Source organism: Gorilla gorilla, chromosome 16 (genome assembly GCF_029281585.2).
Source record: "Gorilla gorilla gorilla isolate KB3781 chromosome 16, NHGRI_mGorGor1-v2.1_pri, whole genome shotgun sequence".
Taxonomy (NCBI): domain Eukaryota; kingdom Metazoa; phylum Chordata; class Mammalia; order Primates; family Hominidae; genus Gorilla; species Gorilla gorilla.
In genome coordinates this window covers 104204585-104222300 of record NC_073240.2, presented here as the reverse complement: position 1 = coordinate 104222300, position 17716 = coordinate 104204585, and positions in this window count along the sequence as shown.

Sequence of the window (17716 nt, the reverse complement as noted above, 5' to 3'; positions counted from 1 at the left end):
ATGGAAATAGCTACATCCCTATCTGTGTAAACATGCATACATCTTCACTGCTATCTGTATAAACATGGAAATATCTACACCGCTATCTGTATGAACATGGAAATATCTACACCGCTATCTGTTTGAACATGGAAATATCTACACCGCTATCTGCATGAAAATGGAAATATCTACACAGCTATCTGCATATACATGGAAATATCTACCAAGCTATCTCTTTACACATGTAAATAACTACACCGCTATCTCTATAAACATGGAAGTATCTACACCGCCATCTGTATGAACATGGAAATATCTGCACCGCCATCTGTATGAACATATAAATATCTACACCGCCATCTGTATTAACATGGAGATATTTACACCACTATCTGTATAAACATGTAAATATCTACACCGCTATCTGTATAAACATGTAAATATCTACACCGCTACCTGTATAAACAAGGAAAAATCAGCACCGCTATCTTTATGAACATGGAAATATCTACACGGCTATCTGTATGAAACTGGAAATATCTACACTGCTATCTGTATGAACATGGAAATATCTTCACCGCCATCTGTATGAACATGGATATATCTACACAGCCATCTGGATGAACATGGAAATATCAGCACCGCTATCTGTATGAACATGGAAATATGTACACCGCTATCTGTATGAACATGGAAATATCTACACCGCTATCTGTTTGAACATGGAAATATCTACACAGATATCTGCATGAAAATGGAAATATCTACACAGCTATCTGCATATACATGGAAATATCTACAAAGCTATCTCTTTACACATGGAAATAACTACACAGCTATCTCTATAAACATGTAAATATCTACACTGCTATCTGTATGCACATGGAAATATGTTCACCGCCATCTGTATGAACATCGATATATCTACACCGCTACCTGTATAAACATGGAAATATCAGCACCGCTATCTGTATGAACATGGAAATATCTACACCGCTATCTGTGTAAACATGCATACATCTTCACCGCTATCTGTATAAACATGGAAATACCTACACCGCTATCTGTATGAACTTGGAAATATCTACACCGCTATCTGTTTGAACATGGAAATATCTACACCGCTATCTGCATGAAAATGGAAATATCTACACAGCTATCTGCATATACATGGAAATAACTACAAAGCTATCTCTTTACACATGGAAATAAATACACCGCTATCTCTATAAACATGGAAATATCTACACCGCCATCTGTATGAACATGGAAATATCTGCACTGCCATCTGTATGAACATATAAATATCTACACCGCCATCTGTATTAAGATGGAGATATCTACACCGCTGTCAGTATAAACCTGGAAATATCTACACCGCTATCTGTATAAAGATGGAAATATCTACACCACTAGCTGTATAAACATGGAAATATCCACACTGCTTCCTGTATAAACATGGAAATATCAGCACTGCTATGTGTACGAACATGGAAATATCTACACCGCTATCTGTATGAACATGGAAATAGCTTCACTGCTATCTGTATGAACATGGAAATATCTACACCACTATCTGTATGAACATGGAAATATCTTCACCGCTAACTGTATGAACATGGATATATCTACACAGCCATCTGGATGAACATGGAAATATCTACACCGCTATCTGTATGTACATGGAAATATCTACACCGCTATCTGTGTAAACATGCATTCATCTCTACCCCTCTCTGTATAAACATGGAAATATCTACACCGCTATCTGTATGAACATGGAAATATCTACACCGCTATCTGTTTGAACATGGAAATATCTAAACCGCTATCTGCATGAAAATGGAAATATCTACACAGCTATCTGCATATACATGGAAATATCTGCACAGATATCTCTTTACACATGGAAATAACTACACCGCTATCTGTATGAACATGGAAATATCTACACCGTCATCTGCATGAACATGGAAATATCTGCACGGCCATCTGTCTGAACATATAAATATCTACACCGCCATCTGTATTAAGATGGAGATATCTACACCGCTATCTGTATAAACATGGAAATATCTACACCGCTATCTGTATAAACATGGAAATATCTACACCGCTACCTGTATAAACATGGAAATATCAGCACCGCTATCTGTATGAACATGGAAATATCTTCACCGCTATCTGTATGAACATGGAAATATCTACACCGCTATCTTTATGAACATGGAATTATCTTCACTGCCATCTGTATGAACATGGATATGTCTACACAGCCATCTGGATGAACATGGAAATATCTCCACCGCTATCTGTATGAACATGGAAATATCTACACAACTATCTGTATGAACATGGAAATATCTACACCGCTATCTGTATGAATATGGAAATAGCTACACCGCTATCTCTATAAACATGGAAATATCTACACCGCCATCTGTATGAACATGGAAATATCTGCACCGCCATCTGTATGAACATATAAATATCTACACCGCCAACTGTATTAAGATGGAGATATCTACACCACTATCTGTATAAACTTGGAAATATCTACACCGCTATCTGTATAAACATGGAAATATCTACACCGCTATCTATATAAACATGGAAATATCTACACCGCTACCTGTATAAACATGGAAATATAAGCACCGCTATCTGTATGAACATGGAAATAGCTACACCGCTATCTGTTTGAACATGGAAATATCTACACCGCTATCTGTACGAACATGGAAATATCTACACCGCTATCAGTATGAACATGGAAATAGCTACACCGCTATCTGTATGAACATGGAAATATCTACAGCACTATCTGTATGAACATGGAAATATCTACACCGCTATCTGTATGAAACTGGAAATATGTACACCGCTATCTGTATGAATATGGAAATATCTTCACCGCCGTCTGTATGAACATGGAAATATCTACACCGCTATCTGTTTGAACATGGAAATATCTACACCGCTATCTGCATGAAAATGGAAGTATCTACACAGCTATCTGCATATACATGGAAATATCTACAAAGCTATCTCTTTACACATGGAAATAACTACACAGCTATCTCTATAAACATGGAAATATCTACACCGCCATCTGAATGAACATAGAAATATCTGCACCGCCATCAGTATGAACATATAAATATCTACACCGCCAACTGTATTAAGATGGAGATATCTACACCACTATCTGTATAAACTTGGAAATATCTACACCGCTATCTGTATAAATATGGAAAAATCTACACCGCTACCTGTATAAACATGGAAATATAAGCACCGCTATCAGTACAAACATGGAAATATCTACACCGCTATCTGTACGAACATGGAAATATCTACACCGCTATCTGTATGAACATGGAAATAGCTACACCGCTATCTGTATGAACATGGAAATATCTACAGCACTATCTGTATGAACATGGAAATATCTACACCGCTATCTGTATGAAACTGGAAATATGTACACTGCTATCTGTATGAATATGGAAATATCTTCACCGCCACCTGTATGAACATGGAAATATCTACACCGCTATCTGTTTGAACATGGAAATATCTACACCGCTATCTGCATGAAAATGAAATATCTACACAGCTATCTGCATATACATGGAAATATCTACAAAGCTATCTCTTTACACATGGAAATAACTACACAGCTATCTCTATAAACATGGAAATATCTACACCGCCATCTGTATGAACATAGAAATATCTGCACCGCCATCCGAATGAACATATAAATATCTACACCGCAATCTGTATTAAAATGGAGATATCTATACCGCTATCTGTATAAACATGGAAATATCTACACCGCTATCTGTATAAACATGGAAATATCTACACCGCTACCTGTATAAACATGGAAATATCAGCACCGCTATCTGTATGAACATGGAAATATCTACACCGCTATCTGTGTAAACATGCAGACATATTCAACGCTATCTGTATAAACATGGAAATATCTACAGTGCCATCTGTATGAACATGGAAATATCTACACCGCTATCTGTATGAACATGGAAATATCTACACCACTATCTGTATGAACATGGAAATATCTACATCGCTATCTTTATGAACATGGAATTATCTTCACTGCCATCTGTATGAACATGGATATGTCTACACAGCCATCTGGATGAACATGGAAATATCTCCACTGCTATCTGTATGAACATGGATATGTCTACACAGCCATCTGGATGAACATGGAAATATCTCCACTGCTATCTGTATGAACATGGAAATATCTACACCACTATCTGTATGAACATGGAAATATCTACACCGCTATCTGTATGAATATGGAAATAGCTACACCGCTATCTCTATAAACATGGAAATATCTACACCGCCATCTGTATGAACATATAAATATCTACACCGCCAACTGTATTAAGATGGAGATATCTACACCACTATCTGTATAAACTTGGAAATATCTACACCGCTATCTGTATAAACATGGAAATATCTACACCGCTATCTGTATAAATATGGAAATATCTACACCGCTACCTGTATAAACATGGAAATATAAGCACCGCTATCAGTACAAACATGGAAATATCTACACCGCTATCTGTACGAACATGGAAATATCTACACCGCTATCTGTATGAACATGGAAATAGCTACACCGCTATCTGTATGAACATGGAAATATCTACAGCACTATCTGTATGAACATGGAAATATCTACACCGCTATCTGTATGAAACTGGAAATATCTTCACCGCCATCTGTATGAACATGGATATATCTACACTGCTATCTGTATGACCATGGAATTAGCTACACCGCTATCTGTATGAACATGGAAATATCTACACCACTATCTGTATGAACATGGAAATATCTACACCGCTGTCTGTATGAACATGGATATATCTACACAGCTATCTGGATGAACATGGAAATATCTACACCGCTATCTGTATGAACATGGAAATATCTACACCGCTATCTGTGTAAACATGCATACATCTTCACCGCTATCTGTATAAACATGGAAATATCTACCCTGCTATCTCTATGAACATGGAAATATCTACACCGCTATCTGTTTGAACATGGAAATATCTACACCGCTATATGCATGAAAATGGAAATATCTACACAGCTATCTGCATATACATGGAAATAACTACAAAGCTATCTCTTTACACATGTAAATAACTACAGCGCTATCTCTATAAACATGGAAATAGCTACACCACCATCTGTATGAACATGGAAATATCTGCACCGCCATCTGTATGAACATATAAATATCTACACCGCCATCTATATTAAGATGGAAATATCTACACCGCTATCTGTATAAACTTGGAAATATCAACACCGCTATCTGTATAAACATGGAAATATCTACACAGCAATCTGTATAAACATGGAAATATCTACACCGCTACCTGTATAAATATGGAAATATCAGCACCGCTATCTGTATGAACATGGAAATATCTACACCGCTATCTCTATGAACATGGAAATTTATACACCGACATCTGTATGAACATGGAAATAGCTACACCGCTGTCTGTATGAACATGGAAATATCTACACCACTACCTGTATGAACATGGAAATATCTACACCGCTATCTGTATGAACATGGATATTTCTACACAGCCATCTGGATGAACACGGAAATATCTACACCGCTATCTGTATGAACATGGAAATATCTACACCTCTATCTGTATGAACATGGAAATATCTTCACCGCCATCTGTATGAACTTGGATATATCTACACAGCCATCTGTATGAACATGGAAATATCTACACCGCTATCTGTATGAACATGGAAATATCTACACAGCCATCTGGATGAACATGGAAATATCTACACCGCGATCTGTATGAACATGGAAATATCTACACCGCTATCTGTGTAAACATGAATACACCTTCACCGCTATCTGTATAAACATGGAAATATCTACATTGCCCTCTGTATGAACATGGAAATATCTACACCGCTATCTGTTTGAACATGGAAATATCTAAGCCGCTATCTGCATGAAAATAGAAATATCTACACAGCTATCGGCATATACATGGAAATATCTACGAAGCTATCTCTTTACACATGGAAATAACTACACCGCTATCTCTATAAACACGGAAATATCTACACCGCCATCTGCATGAACATGGAAATATCTGCACCGCCATCTGTATGAACATATAAATATCTACACCGCCATCTGTATTAAGATGGAGATATCTACACCGCTATCAGTATAAACGTGGAAATATCTACACCGCTACCTGTATAAACATGGAAATATCTGCATCGCCATCTGTATGAACATATAAATATCTACACCACCATCTGTATTAAGAAGGAGATATCTGCACCGCTATCTGTATAAACATGGAAATATCTACAACGCTACCTGTATAAACATGGAAATATCAGCACCGCTATCGGTATGAACATGAAAATATCTACACCGCTATCTGTATGAACATGGAAATATCTACACCGCTATCTGTATGAACATGGAAATATCTTCACCGCCATCTGTATGAACATGGATATAACTACACAGCCATCTGTATGAACATGGAAATATCTACACCGCTATCAGTATGAACATGGAAATAGCTACATCCCTATCTGTGTAAACATGCATACATCTTCACTGCTATCTGTATAAACATGGAAATATCTACACCGCTATCTGTATAAGCATGGAAATATCTGCACCTCCATCTGTATGAACATATAAATATCTACACTGCCATCTGTGTTAAGATGGAGATATCTACACCGCTATCTGTATAAACATGGAAATATCTACATCGCTATCTGTATGAACATGGAAATATCAGCACCGCTATCTGTATGAACATGGAAATATCTACACCGCTATCTGTATGAACATGGATATATCTACACAGCCATCTGGATGAACATGGATATATCTACACCGCTATCTGCATAAAAATGGAAATATCTACACCGCTATCTGTGTAAACAAGCATACATCTTCACCGCAATCTATATAAGTATGGAAATATCAACACCGCTATCTGTATGAACGTGGAAATATCTACACACCTATCTGTTTGAACTTGGAAATATCTAAACCGCTATCAGCATGAAAATGTAAATATCTACACAGCTATCTGCATATACATGGAAATATCTACACAGCTATCTCTTTACACATGGGAATAACGACACCGCTATCTGTATGAACATGAAAATATCTACACCTCCATCTGTATGAACATGGAAATATCTGCACCGCCATCTGTATGAACATATAAATATCTACACCGCCATCTGTATTAATTTGGAGATATCTACACCGCTATCTGTATAAACTTGGAAATATCTACACCGCTATCTGTACAAACATGGAAATATCTACACCGCAATCTGTATAAACATGCAAATATCTACACAACTACCTGTATAAACATGGAAATATCAGCACCGCTATCTGTATGAACATGGAAATATCTACACCGCTATCTCTATGAACATGGAAATTTCTACACCGCTATCTGTATGAACATGGAAATAGCTACACCGCTGTCTGTATGAACATGGAAATATCTACACCACTACCGGTAGGAAAATTTAAATATCTACACTGCTATCTCTATGAACATGGATATATCTACACAGCCATCTGGATAAACACGGAAATATCTACACCGCTATCTGTATGAACATGGAAATATCTACACCGCTATCTGTGTAAATATGGATACATCTTCACCGCAATCTGTATAAACATGGAAATATCTACACCAATATCTGTATGAACATGGAAATATCTACACCGCTATCTGTATGAACATGGAAATATCTACACCGCTATCTGCATGAAAAGGGAAATATCTACACAGCTATCTGCATATACATGGAAATATCTACATAGCTATCTCTTTACACATGGAAATAACTACACCGCTATCTGTATGAACATGGAAATATCTACACCGCCATCTGTATGAACATGGAAATATCTGCACCGACATCTGTATGAACCTATACATATCTACACGGCCATCTGTATTTAGATGGATATATCTACACCGATATCTGTATAAACATGGAAATATCTACACCGCTATCTGTATAAACATGGAAATATCTACACCGTTACCTGTTTAAACATGGAAATATCAGCACCGCTATCTGTATGAACATGGAAATATCTACACCGCTATCTGTATGAACATGGAAATACCTACACCGCTATCTGCATGAAAATGGAAATATCTACACAGCTATCTGCATATACATGGAAATATCTACAAAGGTATCTCTTTACACATGGAAATAACGACAACGCTATCTGTATGAACATGAAAATATCTACACCGCCATCTGTATGAACATGGAAATATCCGCACCTTCATCTGTATGAACATATAAATATCTACACCGCCAACTGTGTTAATTTGTAGATATCTACACCGCTATCTGTATAAACTTGGAAATATCTACACGGCTATCTGTATAAACATGGAAATATCTACACCGCAATCTGTATAAACATGGAAATATCTACACAGCTACCTGTATAAACATGGAAATATCAGCACCGCTATCTGTATGAACATGGAAATATCTACACCGCTATCTCTATGAACATGGAAATTTCTACACTGCTATCTGTATGAACATGGAAATAGCTACACCACTACCGGTATGACATTTAAATATCTACACCGCTATCTGTATGAACATGGATATATCTACACAGCCATCTGGATGAACACGGAAATATCTACACCGCTATCTGTATGAACATGGAAATATCTACACCGCTATCGGTGTAAATATGCATACATCTTCACCGCAATCTGTATAAACATGGAAATATCTACACCGCTATCTGTATGAACATGGAAATATCTACACCGCTATCTGTATGAACATGGAAATATCTACACCGCTATCTGCATGAAAATGGAAATATCTACACAGCTATCTGCATATACATGGAAATATCAACATAGCTATCTCTTTACACATGGAAATAACTACACCGCTATCTCTATAAACATGGAAATATCTACACCGCCATCTGTATGAACATGGAAATATCTACACCGCTATCTGTATAAATATGGAAATATCTACACCGCTACCTGTATAAACATGGAAATATAAGCACCGCTATCAGTACAAACATGGAAATATCTACACCGCTATCTGTACGAACATGGAAATATCTACACCGCTATCTGTATGAACATGGAAATAGCTACACCGCTATCTGTATGAACATGGAAATATCTACAGCACTATCTGTATGAACATGGAAATATCTACACCGCTATCTGTATGAAACTGGAAATATGTACACTGCTATCTGTATGAATATGGAAATATCTTCACCGCCATCTGTATGAACATGGAAATATCTACACCGCTATCTGTTTGAACATGGAAATATCTACACCGCTATCTGCATGAAAATGAAATATCTACACAGCTATCTGCATATACATGGAAATATCTACAAAGCTATCTCTTTACACATGGAAATAACTACACAGCTATCTCTATAAACATGGAAATATCTACACCGCAATCTATATGAACATAGAAATATCTGCACCGCCATCCGAATGAACATATAAATATCTACACCGCCATCTGTATTAAAATGGAGATATCTATACCGCTATCTGTATAAACATGGAAATATCTACACCGCTATCTGTATAAACATGTAAATATCTACACCGCTACCTGTATAAACATGGAAATATCAGCACCGCTATCTGTATGAACATGGAAATATCTACACCGCTATCTGTGTAAACATGCATACATCTTCACCGCTATCTGTATTAACATGGAAATATCTACAGTGCTATCTGTATGAACATGGAAATATCTACACCACTATCTGTATGAACATGGAAATATCTACACCGCTATATGTATGAACATGGAATTACCTTCACCGCCATCTGTATGAACATGGATATGTCCACACTGCCATCTGGATGAACATGGAAATATCTTCACCGCTATCTGTATGAACATGGAAATAGCTACACCGCAAACTGTATGAACATGGAAATATCTACACCACTATCTGTATGAACATGGAAATATCTACACCGCTACCTGTATGAACATGGAAATAGTTACACCGCTATCTCTATAAACATGGAAATATCTACACCGCCATCTGTATAAACATGGAAATATCTGCACCGCCATCTGTATGAACATGGAAATATCTAAACCGCAATCTGCATGAAAATAGAAATATCTACACAGCTATCTGCATATACATGGAAATATCTACAAAGCTATATCTTTACACATGGAAATAACTACACCGCTATCTCTATAAACACGGAAATATCTACACCGCCATCTGTATGAACATGGAAATATCTGCACCGCCGTCTGTATGAACATATAAATATCTACACCGCCATTTGTATTAAGATGGAGATATCTACACCGCTATCTGTATAAACTTGGAAATATCTACACCGCTATCTGTATAAACATGGAAATACCTACACCGCTATCTGTATAAACATGGAAATATCTACACCGCTACCTGTATAAACATGGAAATATCAGCACCGCTATCTGTATGAACATGGAAATATCTACACTGCTATCTCTATGAACATGGAAATATCTACACCGCTATCTGTATGAACATGGAAATAGCTACACCGCTATCTGTATGAACATGGAAATATCTACACCACTATCTGTATGAATATGGAAATATCTACACCGCTATCTGTAACAACATGGATATATCTACACAGCCATCTGGATGAACATGGAAATATCTACACCGCTATCTGCATGAACATGGAAATATCTACACCGCTATCTGTGTAAACATGCATACATCTTCACCGCAACCTGTATAAGCAAGGAAATATCAACACCGCTATCCGTATGAACGTGGAAATATCTACACCGCTATCTGTTTGAACAAGGAAATATCTAAACCGCTATCACCATGAAAATGGAAATATCTACACAGCTATCTGCATATATATGGAAATATCTACACAGCTATCTCTTTACACATGGAAATAACGACACCGCTATGTGTATGAACATGGAAATATCTACACCGCCATCTGTATGAACATGGAAATATCCGCACCGCCATCTGTATGAACATATAAGTATCTACACCGCCATCTGTATTAAGATGGAGATATCTACACCGCTATCTGTATAAACATGGAAATATCTACACCGCTATCTGTATAAACATGGAAATATCTACACCGCTGTCTGTATAAACATGGAAATATCAGCCCCTCTATCTGTATGAACATGGAAGTATCTACACCGCTATCTCTATGAACATGGAAATATCTACATTGCTATCTGTTTGAACATGGAAATATCTAAACCGCTATCTGCATGAAAATGGAAATATATACACAGCTATCTGCATATACATGGAAATATCTTCACAGCTATCTCTTTACACATGGAAATAACTACTCTGCTATCTGTAGGAACATGGAAATATCTTCACCGCCATCTGTATGAACATGGATATATCTACACAGCCATCTGGATGAACATGGAAATATCTACACCGCTATCTGTATGAACATGGAAATATCTACAACGCTATCTGTGTAAACATGCATACATCTTCACCGCTATCTTTGTAAACATGGAAATATCTACACTGCTATCCGTATGAACATGGAAATATCTTCACCGCCATCTGTATGAACATGGATATATCTACACAGCCATCTGGATGAACTTGGAAATATCTACACCGCTATATGCATGAAAATGGAAATATCTACACAGCTATCTGCATATACATGGAAATAACTACAAAGCTATCTCTTTACACATGGTAATAACTACAGCGCTATCTCTATAAACATGGAAATAGCTACACCACCATCTGTATGAACATGGAAATATCTGCACCGCCATCTGTATGAACATATAAATATCTACACCGCCATCTATATTAAGATGGAAATATCTACACCGCTATCTGTATAAACTTGGAAATATCAACACCGCTATCTGTATAAACATGTAAATATCTACACAGCAATCTGTATAAACATGGAAATATCTACACCGCTACCTGTATAAACATGGAAATATCAGCACCGCTATCTGTATGAACATGGAAATATCTACACCGCTATCTCTACGAACATGGAAATTTCTACACCGCTATCTGTATGAACATGGAAATAGCTACACCGCTGTCTGTATGAACATGGAAATATCTACACCACTACCTGTATCAACATGGAAATATCTACACCGCTATCTGTATGAACATGGATATTTCTACACAGCCATCTGGATGAACACGGAAATATCAACACCGCTATCTGTATGAACATGGAAATATCTACACCGCTATCTGTGTAAATATGCATACATCTTCACCGCAATCTGCATAAACATAGAAATATCTACACCGCTATCTGTATGAACATGGAAATATCTACACCGCTATCTGTTTGAACATGGAAATATCTACACCGCTATCTGAATGGAAATGGAAATATCTACACAGCTATCTGCATATACATGGAAATATCTACATAGCTATCTCTTTACACATGGAAATAACTACACCGCTATCTGTATGAACATGGAAATATCTACACCGCCATCTGTATGAACATGGAAATATCTGCACCGACATCAGTATGAACATATACATATCTACACCGCCATCTGTATTAAGAAGGAGATATCTGCACCGCTATCTGTATAAACATGGAAATATCTACACCGCTACCTGTATAAACATGGAAATATCAGCACCGCTATCGGTATGAACATGGAAATATCTACACCGCTATCTGTATGAACATGGAAATATCTACACCTCTATCTGTATGAACATGGAAATATCTTCACCGCCATCTGTATGAACATGGATATATCTACACAGCCATCTGTATGAACATGGAAATATCTACACCGCTATCTGTATGAACATGGAAATATCTACACCGCTATCTGTATGAACATGGAAATATCTTCACCGCCATCTGTATGAACATGGATATGTCTACACAGCCATCTGGATGAACATGGAAATATCTACACCGCGATCTGTATGAACATGGAAATATCTACACCGCTATCTGTGTAAACATGGATACATCTTCACCGCTATCTGTATAAACATGGAAATATCCACATTGCTCTCTGTATGAACATGGAAATATCTACACCGCTATCTGTTTGAACATGGAAATATCTAAGCCGCTATCTGCATGAAAATAGAAATATCTACATAGCTATCGGCATATACATGGAAATATCTACGAAGCTATCTCTTTACACATGGAAATAACTACACCGCTATCTCTATAAACACGGAAATATCTACACCGCCATCTGCATGAACATGGAAATATCTGCACCGCCATCTGTATGAACATATAAATATCTACACCGCCATCTGTATTAAGATGGAGATATCTACACCGCTATCAGTATAAACGTGGAAATATCTACACCGCTACCTGTATAAACATGGAAATATCTGCACCGCCATCTGTATGAACATATAAATATCTACACCACCATCTGTATTAAGAAGGAGATATCTGCACCGCTATCTGTATAAACATGGAAATATCTACAACGCTACCTGTATAAACATGGAAATATCAGCACCGCTATCGGTATGAACATGAAAATATCTGCACCGCTATCTGTATGAACATGGAAATATCTACACCGCTATCTGTATGAACATGGAAATATCTTCACCGCCATCTGTATGAACATGGATATATCTACACAGCCATCTGTATGAACATGGAAATATCTACACCGCTATCAGTATGAACATGGAAATAGCTACATCGCTATCTGTGTAAACATGCATACATCTTCACTGCTATCTGTATAAACATGGAAATATCTACACCGCTATCTGTATGAACATGGAAATATCTACACCGCTATCTGTTTGAACATGGAAATATCTAAACCGCAATCTGCATGAAAATAGAAATATCTACACAGCTATCTGCATATACATGGAAATATCTACAAAGCTATCTCTTTACACATGGAAATAACTACACCGCTATCTCTATAGACACGGAAATATCTACACCGCCATCTGTATGAACATGGAAATATCTGCACCGCCGTCTGTATGAACATATAAATATCTAAACCGCCATTTGTATTAAGATGGAGATATCTACACCACTATCTGTATAAACTTGGAAATATCTACACCGCTATCTGTATAAACATGGAAATACCTACACCGCGATCTGAATAAACATGGAAATATCTACACCGCTACCTGTATAAACATGGAAATATCTACACCGCTATCTGTATGAACATGGAAATATCTACACCGCTATCTGTGTAAACATGCATACATCTTCACCGCTATCTTTGTAAACATGGAAATATCTACACTGCTATCCGTATGAACATGGAAATATCTTCACTGACATCTGTATGAACATGGATATATCTACACAGCCATCTGGATGAACATGGAAATATCTACACCGCTATCTGTATGAACATGGAAATAGCTACACCGCTATCTGTATGAACATGGAAATATCTACACCACTATCTGTATGAACATGGAAATATCTACACCGCTATCTGTATGAACATGGATATATCTACACAGCCATCTGGATGAACATGGAAATATCTACACTGCTATCTGTATGAACATGGAAATATCTACAACGCCATCTGTATGAACATGGAAATATCTGCACCTCCATCTGTATGAACATATAAATATCTACACTGCCATCTGTGTTAAGATGGAGATATCTACACCGCTATCTGTATAAACATGGAAATATCTACACCGCTATCTGTATAAACATGGAAATATCTACAAAGCTACCTGTATAAACATGGAAATATCTACACCGCTACCTGTATAAGCAAGGAAATATCAGCACCGCTATCTGTATGAACATGGAAATACCTACACCGCTATCTCTATGAACATGGAAATATCTACACCGCTATCTGTATGAACATGGAAATATCTACACCGCTATCTGTTTGAACATGGAAATATCTTCACCGGTGTCTACATGAAAATGGAAATATCTACACAGCAATCTGCATATACATGGAAATATCTACACAGCTATCTCTTTACACATGGAAATAACTACACCGCTATCTCTATAAACATGGAAATATCTACACCGCCATCTGGATGAACATGGAAATATCTACATCGCTATCTGTATGAACATGGAAATATCAGCACCGCTATCTGTATGAACATGGAAATATCTACACCGCTATCTGTATGAACATGGATATATCTACACAGCCATCTGGATGAACATGGATATATCTACACCGCTATCTGCATAAACATGGAAATATCTACACCGCTATCTGTGTAAACAAGCATACATCTTCACCGCAATCTGTATAAGTATGGAAATATCAACACCGCTATCTGTATGAACGTGGAAATATCTACACACCTATCTGTTTGAACTTGGAAATATCTAAACCGCTATCAGCATGAAAATGTAAATATCTACACAGCTATCTGCATATACATGGAAATATCTACACAGCTATCTCTTTACACATGGGAATAACGACTCCGCTATCTGTATGAACATGAAAATATCTACACCTCCATCTGTATGAACATGGAAATATCTGCACCGCCATCTGTATGAACATATAAATATCTACACCGCCATCTGTATTAATTTGGAGATATCTACACCGCTATCTGTATAAACTTGGAAATATCTACACCGCAATCTGTATAAACATGCAAATATCTACACAACTACCTGTATAAACATGGAAATATCAGCACCGCTATCTGTATGAACATGGAAATATCTACACCGCTATCTCTATGAACATGGAAATTTCTACACCGCTATCTGTATGAACATGGAAATAGCTACACCGCTGTCTGTATGAACATGGAAATATCTACACCACTACCGGTATGAAAATTTAAATATCTACACTGCTATCTGTATGAACATGGATATATCTACACAGCCATCTGGATAAACACGGAAATATCTACACCGCTATCTGTATGAACATGGAAATATCTACACCGCTATCTGTGTAAATATGCATACATCTTCACCGCAATCTGTATAAACATGGAAATATCTACACCAATATCTGTATGAACATGGAAATATCTTCACCGCTATCTGTATGAACATGGAAATATCTACACCGCTATCTGCATGAAAAGGGAAATATCTACACAGCTATCTGCATATACATGGAAATATCTACATAGCTATCTCTTACACATGGAAATAACTACACCGCTATCTGTATGAACATGGAAATTTCTACACCGCCATCTGTATGAACATGGAAATATCTGCACCGACATCTGTATGAACCTATACATATCTACACGGCCATCTGTATTTAGATGGATATATCTACACCGATATCTGTATAAACATGGAAATATCTACACCGCTATCTGTATAAACATGGGAATATCTACACCGCTACCTGTTTAAACATGCAAATATCAGCACCGCTATCTGTATGAACATGGAAATATCTACACCGCTATCTGTATGAACATGGAAATACCTACACCGCTATCTGCATGAAAATGGAAATATCTACACAGCTATCTGCATATACATGGAAATATCTACAAAGGTATCTCTTTACACATGGAAATAACGACACCGCTATCTGTATGAACATGAAAATATCTACACCGCCATCTGCATGAACATGGAAATATCCGCACCTTCATCTGTATGAACATATAAATATCTACACCGCCAACTGTGTTAATTTGTAGATATCTACACCGCTATCTGTATAAACTTGGAAATATCTACACGGCTATCTGTATAAACATGGAAATATCTACACCGCAATCTGTATAAACATGGAAATATCTACACAGCTACCTGTATAAACATGGAAATATCAGCACCGCTATCTGTATGAACATGGAAATATCTACACCGCTATCTCTATGAACATGGAAATTTCTACACTGCTATCTGTATAAACATGGAAATATCTACACCGCTATCTGTATAAACATGGAAATATCTACACCGCTGTCTGTATAAACATGGAAATATCAGCCCCTCTATCTGTATGAACATGGAAGTATCTACACCGCTATCTCTATGAACATGGAAATATCTACATTGCTATCTGTTTGAACATGGAAATATCTAAACCGCTATCTGCATGAAAATGGAAATATATACACAGCTATCTGCATATACATGGAAATATCTTCACAGCTATCTCTTTACACATGGAAATAACTACTCTGCTATCTGTAGGAACATGGAAATATCTTCACCGCCATCTGTATGAACATGGATATATCTACACAGCCATCTGGATGAACATGGAAATATCTACACCGCTATCTGTATGAACATGGAAATATCTACAACGCTATCTGTGTAAACATGCATACATCTTCACCGCTATCTTTGTAAACATGGAAATATCTACACTGCTATCCGTATGAACATGGAAATATCTTCACCGCCATCTGTATGAACATGGATATATCTACACAGCCATCTGGATGAACTTGGAAATATCTACACCGCTATATGCATGAAAATGGAAATATCTACACAGCTATCTGCATATACATGGAAATAACTACAAAGCTATCTCTTTACACATGGAAATAACTACAGCGCTATCT